Genomic DNA, 14,120 nt, shown 5'->3' with positions numbered 1-14,120 from the left:
GATGCCAACATGGTGTCACATGTTTGCTCGCTGCCTCACGGGTGCAGCGCGTGTCTGGTTCGAAAGCTTGCCGACAGGACAAATCGATGGGTTCGAAGAGCTATTGGAAAAGTTCCAGGCTCACTTTGTACAGCAGCGCAGACACACGCGCGACCCCGATGACATCATGCACTGCGTACGCAGGAATGATGAAACCATTGAAGACTACATAACTCGTTTCAATCAGGAATCTCTTGCAATTGGAGGCATCACTGAACAACTCTTGCGCGTGGCCTTTATACAAGGTGCGCGCAGTGATCAACTCCGCAGAGCTCTCGTGAGCAGAGAGGGCATGCCAACCACTTGGGCTATGCTTATGGAAGCATCGCGAGTCTTCGCTCGAAATGAAAAACAAATTGCCCAAGACAGAGCAAGAGATAAAGGGCATCAAACAGAAGCACCACGCAACAATGAAAGGAGGGGCAAACAAAACTCCGTATGGTCCAGGTTGCAACAAACCAATTATTCTCCTGCAGAAAGCAAGCGCAACAAAGTTCACCCCAACCCCAAAAAGACATTCTTAATCGCGGAGAAGGTGACAAGAAGGAAGGTGGCAGAGAGCCTAACAGACCTCTACCAAGAATATGGACTCCCCTCACCAAAACGCCCTCGCAAGTGTTAAGCACAGAGAATGTCCAGTTTAAAAACCCCAGGCCATTACTCCATAAGGGACCACCGAACAGTGGCAAATATTGTGAGTTTCACAAATCCACAGGGCACAACATCAATGCATGCCATCATTTGAAGGATGCGATTGAAAAAGATGTGAAATCAGGCAAGTTGGCTCACCTGGTAAAAAATCCAAGACCAGAGAACGAACAACTAGACGGAGCCTCAGCCAGTAAAAAATTTAAAAGAATCTGTGTAGCTGAAGGAAGAAGGCAAGGGCAAGGATCGAGGAAGAGAAGCGTGCAAATCCAAGGGGATTGGCGCGAGCAACAAGTAATTTTTCCAAGAATCAGAGGAGGCCCGTCTATCAGCAGTCCTCTAGTCATCACTGCACACATCGCCCATTATGAGGTGTCAAGAGTCCTGGTGGACACCGGTAGTGAGTCAGACATCATGTATGAGCAATGTTTCAGGAAGTTGGATCCAGCAGACCAAGCAAGGCTCGAAGTTGTGAGTGCACCAATCTCGGGTGTCTCAAACGAAATTATTCACCCCCTAGGTCAGATACAATTCGAACTAACTATGGGGGATGAGAAGCACAAGCGAGCTGAAATTGTCAACTTCCTGGTCTTGCCCACCACTTCATGCCATAGTATGATCTTGGGTAGAGGAACGATTGCCCAATTCAACGCCATACCGTCACCAGCGCATGGCGCATTGAGGTTCCCAACACCAACAGGAGTAACATTTGTGTACCGAGATCATTTATGCGCATTAATAAGTATACCTCGAGAGGGGAGAATGAAGCTTCCAGTGGCAAACAACGTGCCAGAGGAATGGATTCTCAACCCAAAATTCCCAGAACAAACAATCACAATCGGAGCTACGATATCAGATGACACAAGAGTGAGAATGAAAAGATTGCTCACAACGTATATGTCAGTCTTCGCGTGGCAACATTCTGATATGACTGGGGTTCCGCGAGACCTGGCGCAGCACTCTCTCAACACATTCAAGTCCGTGGAGCCAATTGCTCAAAAGAAAAGAGTCATGGGAGACGAGAAGACAGAGGCCATAAATGAGCAAGTAGAAGATCTACTGCGCGCGAATATCATTCGCCCAATACGATATCAAACATGGGTAGCCAATCCTGTGATGGTAAAGAAGAGCAATGGGTCATGGAGAATGTGCATTGATTTCAAGGACCTCAACAAGGCGTGTCCAAAAGATTGTTACCCCCTCCCAAACATTGACATGAAGGTGGACTCTGTGGTGCCATTTAAGCTCAAATGTTTCCTGGATGCCTATAAGGGCTATCACCAAATTCAAATGGCACCACAGAATGAAGACAAGACTGCTTTCAGAACTGACAAGGGTGTTTTCTGTTACACAAAAATGCCCTTTGGTTTGAAGAATGCAGGAGCCACTTACCAAAGACTCATGGATGCAATTTTCAACGAGCAGATTGGAAAAAACTTAGAAGTCTACGTGGATGATTTGGTGATTAATAGCAGGGAGGAAAAACAAATGCTCAAAGACATCGAAGAAACCCTTCGGCGCCTAAAGGAAGTAAACATGAAGCTCAACCCGAGGAAATGCACATTCGGCGTGGAATAAAGGAAATTTCTCGGCGTAATGGTCACCAAGGATGGTTTCAAGGTGAACCCAGAGAAGGTGGAGGCTATCCTCGGCATGCCCTCACCATCCACCATAAAGGAAGTTCAAAAGTTGAATGGTAGATTGGTATCAATTAACTGGTTCCTAGCAAACCATGCAAGCAAATCTACCCCATTCATTAACACATTGAGAAATTGCTTAAAGAAAAGCCAATTCAAGTGGACGCCTGAGGCCGAGCAAGCTTTCAGTGAGATAAAAGAATGTCTGATAAATCTGCCTGCGCTCACAGCTCCACTACCTGGTGAAACTTTAACGTTGTACCTGTCAGCAGGAGAGCGCGCCATTGGCGCAGTATTATTGGTGGATCGCAAGGGAATCCAAACACCAATTTATTATGTAAGTCGGGTGCTGACAGATCCTGAGACGCGCTACACCATCATAGAAAAGTTAGTTTTATCACTAACGCATGCGTCGCGCAAGCTTCACAGATATTTCAATGGTCATCCTATTGAAGTCCTGACTGATTACAACATCCAGCAAGTCTTGCGACGTCCCGCGCTCTCAGGAAGGCTGACAAAATGGGCGCTGGAATTAGGGGAGCACACGATCACCTATAAGCCTCGTCCAGCAATCAAGGGACAAGTCTTAGCTGATTTCATCGCAGAAATCCCTGAAGGAAAAGTCGAAGAGGCTCAGCGCGAAGTAGACCCTCCGCAAGCCAATAATGAAGAAAACGTTTGGAGATTATTCACTGATGGAGCTTCAAACAACGAAGGGTCCGGCGCAGGCCTCAAACTGGTGGATCCAGAAAATCATGAGTATACTTACGCAATCAGGTTGGATTTCAAGAGCACCAACAATGAAGCTGAGTATGAAGCCCTGCTGGCTGGTTTACGCATCGCGCACAAGTTCGGAGTTAAAAAGCTAGAGGCTTATGTAGATTCATACCTGGTAGCAGCACAAGTCAATGGCCTTTATGATGCCAAGGAGAACACCATGCCTCTGTATCTAGAGCAGGCGAAGAAACTCACCGAACAATTTGACTTTTTTCAGAATCATACACATTCCGCGCAGTGAAAATAAGTCTGCCGACGCGCCAAGCAAGATGGCATCAACCAGCTTCGATCATTTTGGCAAAGATGTCAGGGTGGAAGTAATGAGCAACCCGTCAGTGGGAGCGAAGTCTGTTCTTGTAATTCATACAACACCTTCATCATGGATAACTCCAATAATGGAATTCTTGAAGGAGGGAAAGGTACCAGACGATCGCGCACAGGCGAGGAAGATAAGACACAAGTCGCAGAACTACGAAATGCTCGATGGTACGTTATATCGACGCTCTTATCTTGGACCACTCATGAAATGCCTAGACGCTGAGGAAGCAAGCTATGTGATCAGAGAGATACACGAAGGAATCTGTGGAATTCATGCTGGCCCGCGCATGGTGATCGCCAAGGCAATGAACGCAGGTTACTATTGGCCAGGCATGTACTTGGACGCGTTAAAAGAGATCCAAAAATGCAAAGCGTGTCAGAGCTATGCGCCAAATACCATGCGGCCAAAGAACAACTTGATTCCGGTGACCTCTGCATGGCCTTTCCACAAGTGGGCAATCGATATTGTGGGTCCCTTACCATAAGCGCCAGGGCGAGTAAAGTTTTTGGTAGTGGCAGTAGACTATTTCACAAAATGGGTTGAAGCCAAGCCACTGGAAAAAATCACAGCCGAGGAAATGAAGCAATTTATATGGAGTCACATCGTATGCCGTTTTGGCCTGCCCATGGAAATCGTGAGCGACAATGCCAAACAATTCAATGACAGGAAGATATCCAGTTGGTTCAAGGAATTGGACATCAATCGGGTCTTCACTTCAGTATACCACCCTCAAGGGAATGGCCAAGTGGAACGCGCGAACCAAAGCTTGCTGAATGGGCAGAAGAAAAGGTTAGAGGGAGAGTCCCATGCATGGGTCGAGGAGTTACCTAATGTCCTGTGGGCGCACAGGACATTAAGCAAAACCAGCAATGGCGAGTCCCCGTTCAGCCTAACCTATGGAACGGAGGCTATGATTCCAGCAGAGATTGGATGCCCATCCTATAGAGTGCTCATGATGAGTAAGACGGATAACGAGCAAGAAAGGAGGTTGGATCTCAATTTACTTGAGGGACGCAGAGAGGCGGCTATCATCAGTGAAGCCAAATACAAGAAAAAGCTAGAAAAATACTACAATCAGCGCGTGAAAGAATGCCACTTCAAGAAGAATGATTTTGTCCTTCGGAACAATGAAGCTAGTCGCGCAATACCCCCGGGAAAGTTGTCTCCCAACTGGGAGGGACCTTATCAAGTCTCGGAAGAATTGGGAAAAGGCGCATACGCTTTAAAAGATTTAAATGGAAAGAAGATCCCGCGCACATGGAACGCAGCACAACTTAGAAAATGTTTCATGTAAAAGTTGTCAAGTTTGTAATCAAGGCTTTTTAAGCCATTATGAATAATGATACGCTCTATGCGTTCTATTACCTTTTGCATACATGTTTCACACTTCCCTTTATTAATTTTGAGCAATATGACAACATTGTATTGACATCAAACTAAAAATAAAACGAAGTAAAACATACATGCGCGAGCTTCAAGCTCAGACGCGTTAACGAGTTTTAACTCTAAAACGTCAGGGCCTTAGCCCAATAATATGAGCCTTAGCTCAAATTACTCATAGCATCCATCCTACGTATTGCGCAGCTGGACCATAAAAATACCTAAGCACAACTAAGACAAAGCACATGCCAAAGCATAGTTGTTAAGGTCTCAGGTCGGGGCCGCGCCTAGGATTATAATGGATATAGGCAGAGTAACACATACTGACACGTAAAGGCTAAAAAACTCATTCATAATTCCCTATAATAAATGCACGATAACGTCGCGCAAAAGAGGAATAATGAAATGCCAAGGCACGTGTCGGCATATTCAGAATATCGCAAAATAACTTGAAATATGACAACTGTTAAGGATTAAGTAAAAATAATTTCCTTACAACCTTGTTCAAGTTTCAATGTGTAAGCATACCTTATATTCAACAAGCACACACATGCAATATAAAGAGATGAATTGGGAATGCGCAAGATGCGAATAAGGGAAAAACAAAATTTCATTCCGAAACATAGAAGTTTACAAATTTACAAATGATGAGGTAAAAACTACAAACACAAAAAAAAAAAAAAACAAGAAGGGCTTTTCAAGTCTCTATGTTAATATCAGCCTCTTCATCTTCCTCATCATTATTTCCTCCCTCAGCATCTGGCGCAACCCGCTCCTCGTCATCTCCAAACTTACCATAATCAAGCTGTTCGTCTTGAATATAGTCGTCTTCTGTCATGATAGCGTCAGGAGTAGGTCCTTTGGCCACGCCAGAGCCGCTGGCAGAGGTAGCGTTGCCCGCGCCATCATCATTGCCACCAGTCCCTTCACATTCATCAAGTAATTTCTTTAAAGCGCCAAGATCGGGCTGGTCAGCAAGCGCGGCTATCTGCAAGTCACAAGGAACAGTATAAGTACAAAAGATTATGAAAATAAGTCAGGTAAACTCATTAAGGCTAAAATACCTGCTCAAGGATGGGAATTGGAGTATTCAAGTACTTCTCCCCCACCTCAGCCATGTCAGCGCAGACAGCGTCGAGCTGATAAGGGTAGTCGGATGGATTCTTCTTTAGCATGCCATATTCATAACCATCCTTAAACCCCTCAGCCCGACCCACCAAGCGCGATGCCGCATTACAGTCCATCACAAGGGTCTGAAACTCGTCTGAGTATTTTATGGCATAAGCGCAACGAGTCACACCCTGTGAAATCAGCCATTGACGGTCCTGCGCGAGGGAAGAAACAGACGTCTCAAGAGCAGGGATTTGAGAGTTTAACAACTTAACAGTTTCCTTGGCTTGTTTTAGCTCTTCTTTGTCAGACGCTGCTGCCGCCAAGGCTTCATTCTTTTCCGCTCGCGCAGCATCGAGCTCTTTCTTCAGGCGCGCAACCTCACTCTCCAATAAAGATTTTTCAGTATTAACCTGCGCAATAGTTTGGTCATGCGCCTCCACTGCCAACTCCAGGTCACGCGCTCGACGCGCGTACTTGGCCGCATCTGCCTCTGCCACTTGCAGTTTCTCCAGCGCAGCTTGCAGCTCAAGCCCGCGCTTCATAAAAGCAGCGTTGGAACTTGCCCGGTTCTCGCTAAGTTTTGCTTGTCTCTCGGGCATCAGAAAGATTCCAAGCAGAAATCTTAGCCTCTTGCTTGGCCTCCGCAAGGGCATCACGTACCTTTATATAATCATTGCGAAGCTCTTGGGAGGCAGCAAAAAACGCAGACCCAGCAAAAAGGTGGTCATTAAGCAAATCCACGCGAGCGCGGTCCTCTTGAAACCTCCTTTCAGCTGGAGGAACAGAGTGAGCCCAAAAGTCTTCACATACGCCCAAGGATTGGAATGAGCTCTCTTCAGTGATACTCCAGCTCGGGCGGTATATGTGATCGGCTCCCTACAAACACAAAGCAACGCAAAGAAACGTTTTAGTGATCTAAACACTAATTTGGAAGTCTGCACAGCGGAGCAAAATAAACTTATACCTGAGGAGAACCGGCAGAAAGATTAGCGCCAGCTGATGAGCTCCTGCCTGCCCCATTATAAAAAGGCTGCGCCACGAAATCTCGTGGCGCTATAGGGCTTACGCGGCCACCATCAGAATTTTCAAAATTAACCTCCTCATCATCCTCTATAACAGGTCTCTTCTCCTGCGACTTGGAAGAATCAAAAATAGTCTCACGAGGAGGGCTGCACGCAAGAGGAGGTGAGGGAGGTCTTGACGCTGTTAGAGCAGCGCGAAAAATAGTCTCATGCTCCTTAGTGATCCCAATGAGGGGAGATTCAGTACTTGTTGGAGCAGGAGCAGAACAACGGCGCCAGCGCTAGCAGTACCACCAGCAGCTTGTGTGCCAGCTATAATTCCTATGAAAAAACCAACAAGGAAAAATGATTCATGAGTTGAACTAAAGGAAAAAATCAGACAATCAAAGCGCAATATATACCTTGGCGCACCGCAGTCCGCGAATTAAGCATCGCCATGAAGTCCATTTTTCCCCTTTTTGAGGGCAAAACAGAGGACTTCAAAACAATTTTCGGCATAGCCTGGGCACCTTGCTGCGCCTGAGGTTGAGCCACCAATGTTGCCGGCTCTACAAACATTTGAGTGAACAAAGCTTCATTAATAACTCCATTGGAATCACACTCATAAAACCACAAAATATAAACAAAGTATACCTGTTGGAGAAGACGAAACAGCAGGCGCCGCACCGCTTCCCTTGTCCGCCGCGCGCAGAGATGAGGTGGCAGCACCATACCTCGTGTGGACTGGAGGATTGCTTACACCTTGAGGCAAAGAAGACGAGGAAAACTTGGAAGTAAAACCCTTGGTTTTCTCAAGTCCCTTCACTTGAGTAGGAGGAAGATTCTGGGCAACAGAGGCATCATCTTTTTCTGTTTTTTACTGGCCCCTGCGCCAGTTTTGCCTTTAGCCTTACGCTTGAGTTTTTGCGCTTCAGCTTCTGCCTCCTCCCCTCCCTCTTCCACAGGCTCCAACTCATAATTAGCGAGCGCATCTACAATACGCGCAACAGAAATGTTAAAACCAAATTTGGTATTCTAAGGGCCTAAACACAAATACAAGGGCTTACCAGGCGCATCGCTGTCAAAGAAAAATTCTAAGTTGACAGGGATGAACATATCATCGAAGCGATCAGGGAAAGCAACTTCCCTAGCGTTCAGGGCGACAGAGCCACCTTCTGTATGCTCGTCATAGGCGGCGTGGATGTATTCCTTGCTTTCTGCATAAAACAAGACAAGTGATATCAGCAAAACGAATTATACTTGCGCAAAATTAATGCAATGAACAAACAACCCACCTGAGCCATCAACATGGATGACAGGCTCAGTCTCGCTGCCAGTCCACCTCTTGCTCATACCAACCCCCACCAACGCTTCCTCGCAAATATTCTTGGCGGGGGATGGTTCAGCAGTTAATTTTTTAACCCACGCGCCAGATGGATTCTTAAGAACGTCATCATCCGCGGGCGCGGAAGTAATCGCGCGCATGGTCATACGAATGGGAATAACACCAGCCTTGATATAAAAGAATTTTTCAGCCCAGTAATGAAGACTTTTGAAGGTAACAGTGCAGCACTTAACCTTCTGACTGCGCGGTGTGAATGAGAACCAAGAATCTTGGATTTTCGGCTTATAAAAATATTGAAAGCGCCGAGGGGTGGGCTCCTCGCGCTGAGCTTTGCACATGAACTCAAAATGAGTCATGCACACTAATCCACAGGGATGGACTTGAGATATATGAATCCCGTAAAATCGGAGGAGTGCACCTATAAACCTCGTCATCGGAAGACGAAGATTACAGTGGGTGAAAAAGTGAGAATATAAAGAGATATAGCCGGCGGGAGGATCCGCCGCCGTTTTCCCGGTCGCCGGGAGCAGACAACCATACTCAGGGAGAAAACCCTGAGAGGCGACGAGATTATCAAAATCAGGTTGTTTCAACTTGCAGGGAATCTCATCCCATCTCTTCACCGCCTTGTTCTTCCCCCCCTCCTCCGACAAGGCCTCGGCAACCCGAGTACTATAACATCCTAAAATTTATAATGTTGAATAAAGAAAGTTATGTTAGTGATTTCGCGTTTTTAATTATTAATATCGGGTAGGAGCGGGTCATGGACTTGGATTAATTGAGATAGGATAAATGAGAATGGGATTTCAGGGATATAAATACCCCCAAAATCCCAAAATATCTCATTTCTCACCAAACTCCACACACACTCCACACACTCCTCAAACACACACATTCTAACTGATCAAGATTCGAAGCCGAGACCTGAGATTTCGTTGATAGATCTGAGTTGGTAAGGTAAGAACAAATCCAACAAAGTTAATATTACTGAAAATGGTTAGGATTGGATGGGTTAACCGGACCCGAAACCCAAACTGCCCAAATCGGACCCCTAAAACGTCGATTTTAGGCCGATTTGATGGTTGGGATTTGTAGGCGCCGATCATACGATTCCGTGGGTACCAAAATCGAGTTATTTGGCTAAGAAACGAAGGATTTATGGGCAAACAGATCTGCAGCGCGATAACTTCGCCTGCAAGATTAAGTTCGCCTGATGAACTTCGCCTTCAAGCGTAACTTCGCCTAAGGATAACTTCGCCTGCGGCCAAGTTCGCCTAAGGATAACTTCGCCTGAAGCCAAGTTCGCCTAAGGATAACTTCGCCTGAAGCCAAGTTCGCCTAAGGATAACTTCGCCTGAAGCCAAGCTCGCCTAAGGATAACTTCGCCTGAAGCCAAGTTCGCCCGAGGTTTAACTTCGCCTGAAGCCAAGTTCGCCCGAGGTTTAACTTCGCCTGAAGTGAAGTTCGTTTAGAAAATAAATTAAAAACCTAATGGAAAATGTGTTAAGGCAGCTTAACCCCAGCCAGGGGCTCTGCCCCTTGGACCCCGCTAGGGGCTGCCGCCCCTAGAACCCCGCTGCCAGGGGCGCTGCCCCCGGACCCCCGTTCGTTGTGGGTCATATATAGATAGAAATACAAAACGAGTAGTAGTAGTTAATTGATATGTGTAAATATTATACAGTTAGCCGAGCCCAGTTAAAGAAAGGAATTACGATCAACGGCGAGCGTAACAGGATCCAGGTGAGTTTCTAGCCCCATTCCTTGTTATGTTTTCGGGGCTGTGTGCATACTTGATGTGTTGTTAATACATTTATCCTAAGTGATAAGTGTATGCTATATGTGATATATGTGATATGTATGAATGATTGCTTGATGGTTCGTGAACAATCTTCGGATATTGCACGTACTGTCAAGTTGTAACGTTATAAAGCCATATGTGATATATGTGATATGTATGAATGATTGCTTGATGGTTCGTGAACGATCTTCGGATATTGCACGTACTGTCAGGTTGTAACGTTATAAATATGGCAAGTATGATATGTATGTTTATGTGTATGAACGTAATAAAATTAATAAAAGAAGGAAATGACGGTTGTATGGTTGTATGGTTACGAAAAAGGGCACCGAGCCCTAATAATACTCGAGGTATGATGCATGGTTGTATGGTAACGAAGAGGGAACTGAACCCTACTAATATTCGAAAGCAAGGGACCAGACCCTTATAATATCTGTGATGTTAGGGACCAGACCCTTATAATATCTGTGATGTTAGGGACCAGACCCTTACAATATCTGTGAGGATAGGGACCAGACCCTTCATAATATCTGTGATGTTAGGGACCAGACCCTTATAATATCTGTGATGTTAGGGACCAGACCCTTATAATATCTGTGAGGTTATAGGGCGAAAGGCTCTTTAAAACGTATGATTATGAATGTAAAGAAAGTATGTAAGTAAGAAAGAAAGTATGTAAGTAAGAATGAAGGTATGAGTACTTATGTGTGTATAAAAGAAAGTTATGAGGTTAAGTACGTATGTATGTAATAAGGTATTGTATGGTATTGTATGATTAACTAGAACTCACTCAGCGTAGCTGACTTTTAGTATGCACGCAGGTGAGTAGGGTGAGACAGCTGGCTTGAGTGGAGGACACATGGCAGAAGACTAAAGCCTGGCATCTGAAGATCTGATATGTTTTATAAGTTATGTTTTGATTTTGAAAGACAAGAGGAATGTTTTAAGACATGATTGTGAATTGATATGTAATGTTTTATGAAAGTTTTATATTCCGCGTAAAGTTTTTAATCAACTCTGATATTTAGAACTGTGTTTATGAGTAAATCCAACACGAAAGTAGGGCTACCGGTGACGGGGCCTTACAAGTACCCTTGCCAGTTTTCTTCAAAGTAGACATAACCACTGATTTTACACGGCCTTTACTAGGGGAAATTGTGGTGTCTGGGCTATCAGACATACAATTGCGAATCGAACAATATGGTTACTTTAAGCACGGAATTCAGGGACAAAGACGAAAGCTCTTAATCGGAATGTAAATGATAGGCAAAAGCTCTGAAAATGACAGTGGAGATGAAGAAAAAACCATTCAAAAGGTTTGGTTTTATAGGCCCAGGAGAGAGAGAGAGAAACAAGTAATAATCAGATCTACGCTCACGCGCCCCCCACTCGCAGGCGTAGGTCAACATAAGCGCGACACGTGTTCCTGACACTGTATGAGGAGACGTGAAAAGCCACTGTAGCACCTCGAGCACACGAAAGGTCTGACACATAACGTCTCCGTCTCTGATGCATGTCAACACCAACCAACCACGTGCATTGACGATTCGTTTTAACCAAAGGGATGGAATTTCGCGCAACGCGCGTACAAGAAAAGAAAAAGAAAAAACAAGCCCTATTGAAAAAGCAAACTATTAAGTCTAATATCTATCTTACCTCGCTCGCGCGAGACAAGACACACATTAGACTGGGGGGGGGGCTTGAAGGGGTATGTACCCGCCTTAACATCGAGTGGGGCGGGTCAACCCACAAGATATAGACAAGAGGCTTGAAATCAGGATGTCATGAAGACACAAAGCCAAAACCTATGCGCAAGCGCATGAAACATCTGCGCGTGGCGCATATCACATATGCACACAACACACACATTTAGTGTGAGAATAAAGAGAAGACCTTGCGCATCCCCGGGATAGGCGCATAAAGGCCGCGCGTAAGCGACACACAACAAATGAGACAATAGTCTAATCCAAATCAGGATAAGGACAACCATGATTGTACTCATCAGACAACCTTCCAGAAGGTATCTTTTAAGGAATAAAGAATGTGCTGATGTTGACAGCTGCCAATGAAGGGTGGACAACTTAATGAAGCTTTGTTCACTCAAATGTTCACTCAAAGCCCATGTGCCACCGCGTGATGGCACATGGGTCAGGTGAAATACCTTGGTCAGAGAATAATCAATGAAAAAGCACCAGGTGTCCTAAGTACACGTGGCGCGAAGCAATAGGAGGAGGCCAAAAAGGCCCTAATTGGGTCTGAGCCCAATCATTGGAAACCCTAATACTATAAATACCATACCACCTCCACAGTTGGAGGCAAGGCAAGAAAATATATTCTAAATCCTTTACTCATTTTCAGATTCTGATTATCCTCTCCTACAATATCTGATTCTCACACCGGGGGTGTGACATTCATGACAAAACGAGGTATACTATATTCATTACGTAACAAGTAAACGATAAATCGGTTAATTCGTAGTGCTTAAACAAGTAACCGACCGATAATAATTATGACCCGTATACATACTGAGGGGTCATATACGAGTTATATATATGTTATAGAGGCTAACATATTGATATTTAGGCCCCAGTACGTTTAAAACTCTTTAAACGAAAAAGGTTTCGTTTATCGATACGCTATAAGCTTAAACGCAATCGTTAATATCAAAAAAAGCATTGTAGCATCCGTTAAGCCGAAAAAGATTTATAAAACACTTATATGACATGTTCTAAGCAATCCGTGAAAATATTTTGGAATTTTACAACGAGTCAGTACGTTTTTCTTATTTTACAAAAATAAGCTGAAAAACACTTGTTTTTTGCGCTATTTCTCACACCCGAATTAATTTTCTTGCGAAAAACCGAACCCGAACTAAATTTGAAGTGGGCTTTTCATGTTTGGGCTTGTATGATCAGATTAATGGGCCAAAACAGCCCATTAAGGGCCCCTCTATAGTTCCGATCGGACAGCCCACCCAACTTCACATTTGTTTTATATAACTTACACCTTAAGTCTTTATTATTCAATACAACTCATAAAATTTGAAGTCCAAGCAGCTCCAACTTCTGCTCTATCAACTCTCCTTCAAAACCCTAAGGTAAGATCAAGTTTTATGAAAATTTAACCAAGTTTGATTCATATAATTAACATATAAACATGTTTTAGTTAGTTTTAAACATGTTTAACCATCCAAAAACCCTAAAAATCAAGTAAAACCATGTTTTGATGTTAAACATGTTTAAAAACTAACTAAAACATGTTTATATGTCCATGTTTTGAATTCAGGAAGAAGACGTACCAAAAACAGCTTTCCGAACTCGGTATGGTCACTATGAATTTTTGGTTATGCCGTTTGGGTTGACAAATGCACCTGCAGTGTTTATGGACCTCATGAACCGAGTTTGCAAACCTTACCTTGACAAGTTCGTGATAGTGTTTATCGATGACATTTTGATATATTCGAGAAGTAAGGAGGAACACGAACAACATTTGCGGGAAATCTTAAAATTATTGAGGCAAGAGAAGTTATACGCAAAGTTGTCCAAATGTGAGTTTTGGCTACAAGAAGTACAGTTTTTGGGACACATTGTGAACCATCAAAGGATCCAAGTAGACCCAAGTAAAATTGAGGCCATTAAGAATTGGCAAGTGCCTAAGTCACCAAGAGAAATTCGTCAATTCTTAGGACTAGCCGGGTATTATAGAAGATTCATTGAAAACTTTTCAAGTATTGCACAACCTCTAACCCTCCTAACTCAAAAAGATCGAGCATATGAACGGGGAGAAGAACAAGAAACGGCCTTCCAAACGTTAAAACAGAAGTTATGTGAGGCTCCAATATTAAGCCTTCCAGATGGAACTGATGAATTGGTGGTATATTGTGACGCATCTCGTAAAGGTTTAGGATGCGTGCTGATGCAAAGAAAGAAAGTAATAGCATATGCTTCCCGACAATTAAAAGTACATGAAAAGAATTATACGACCCATGATTTGGAATTGGGAGCAGTTATCTTTGCATTGAAGATTTGGAGACATTACTTGTATGGCACTAAATGTACCATCT

Source organism: Bidens hawaiensis, unplaced genomic scaffold (assembly GCF_021521415.1).
Source record: "Bidens hawaiensis isolate Kalapana, Puna unplaced genomic scaffold, B.hawaiensis_p1.1 tig00026213_1, whole genome shotgun sequence".
Lineage (NCBI taxonomy): Eukaryota > Viridiplantae > Streptophyta > Magnoliopsida > Asterales > Asteraceae > Bidens > Bidens hawaiensis.
Note: the sequence above shows the minus strand (reverse complement) of the source record.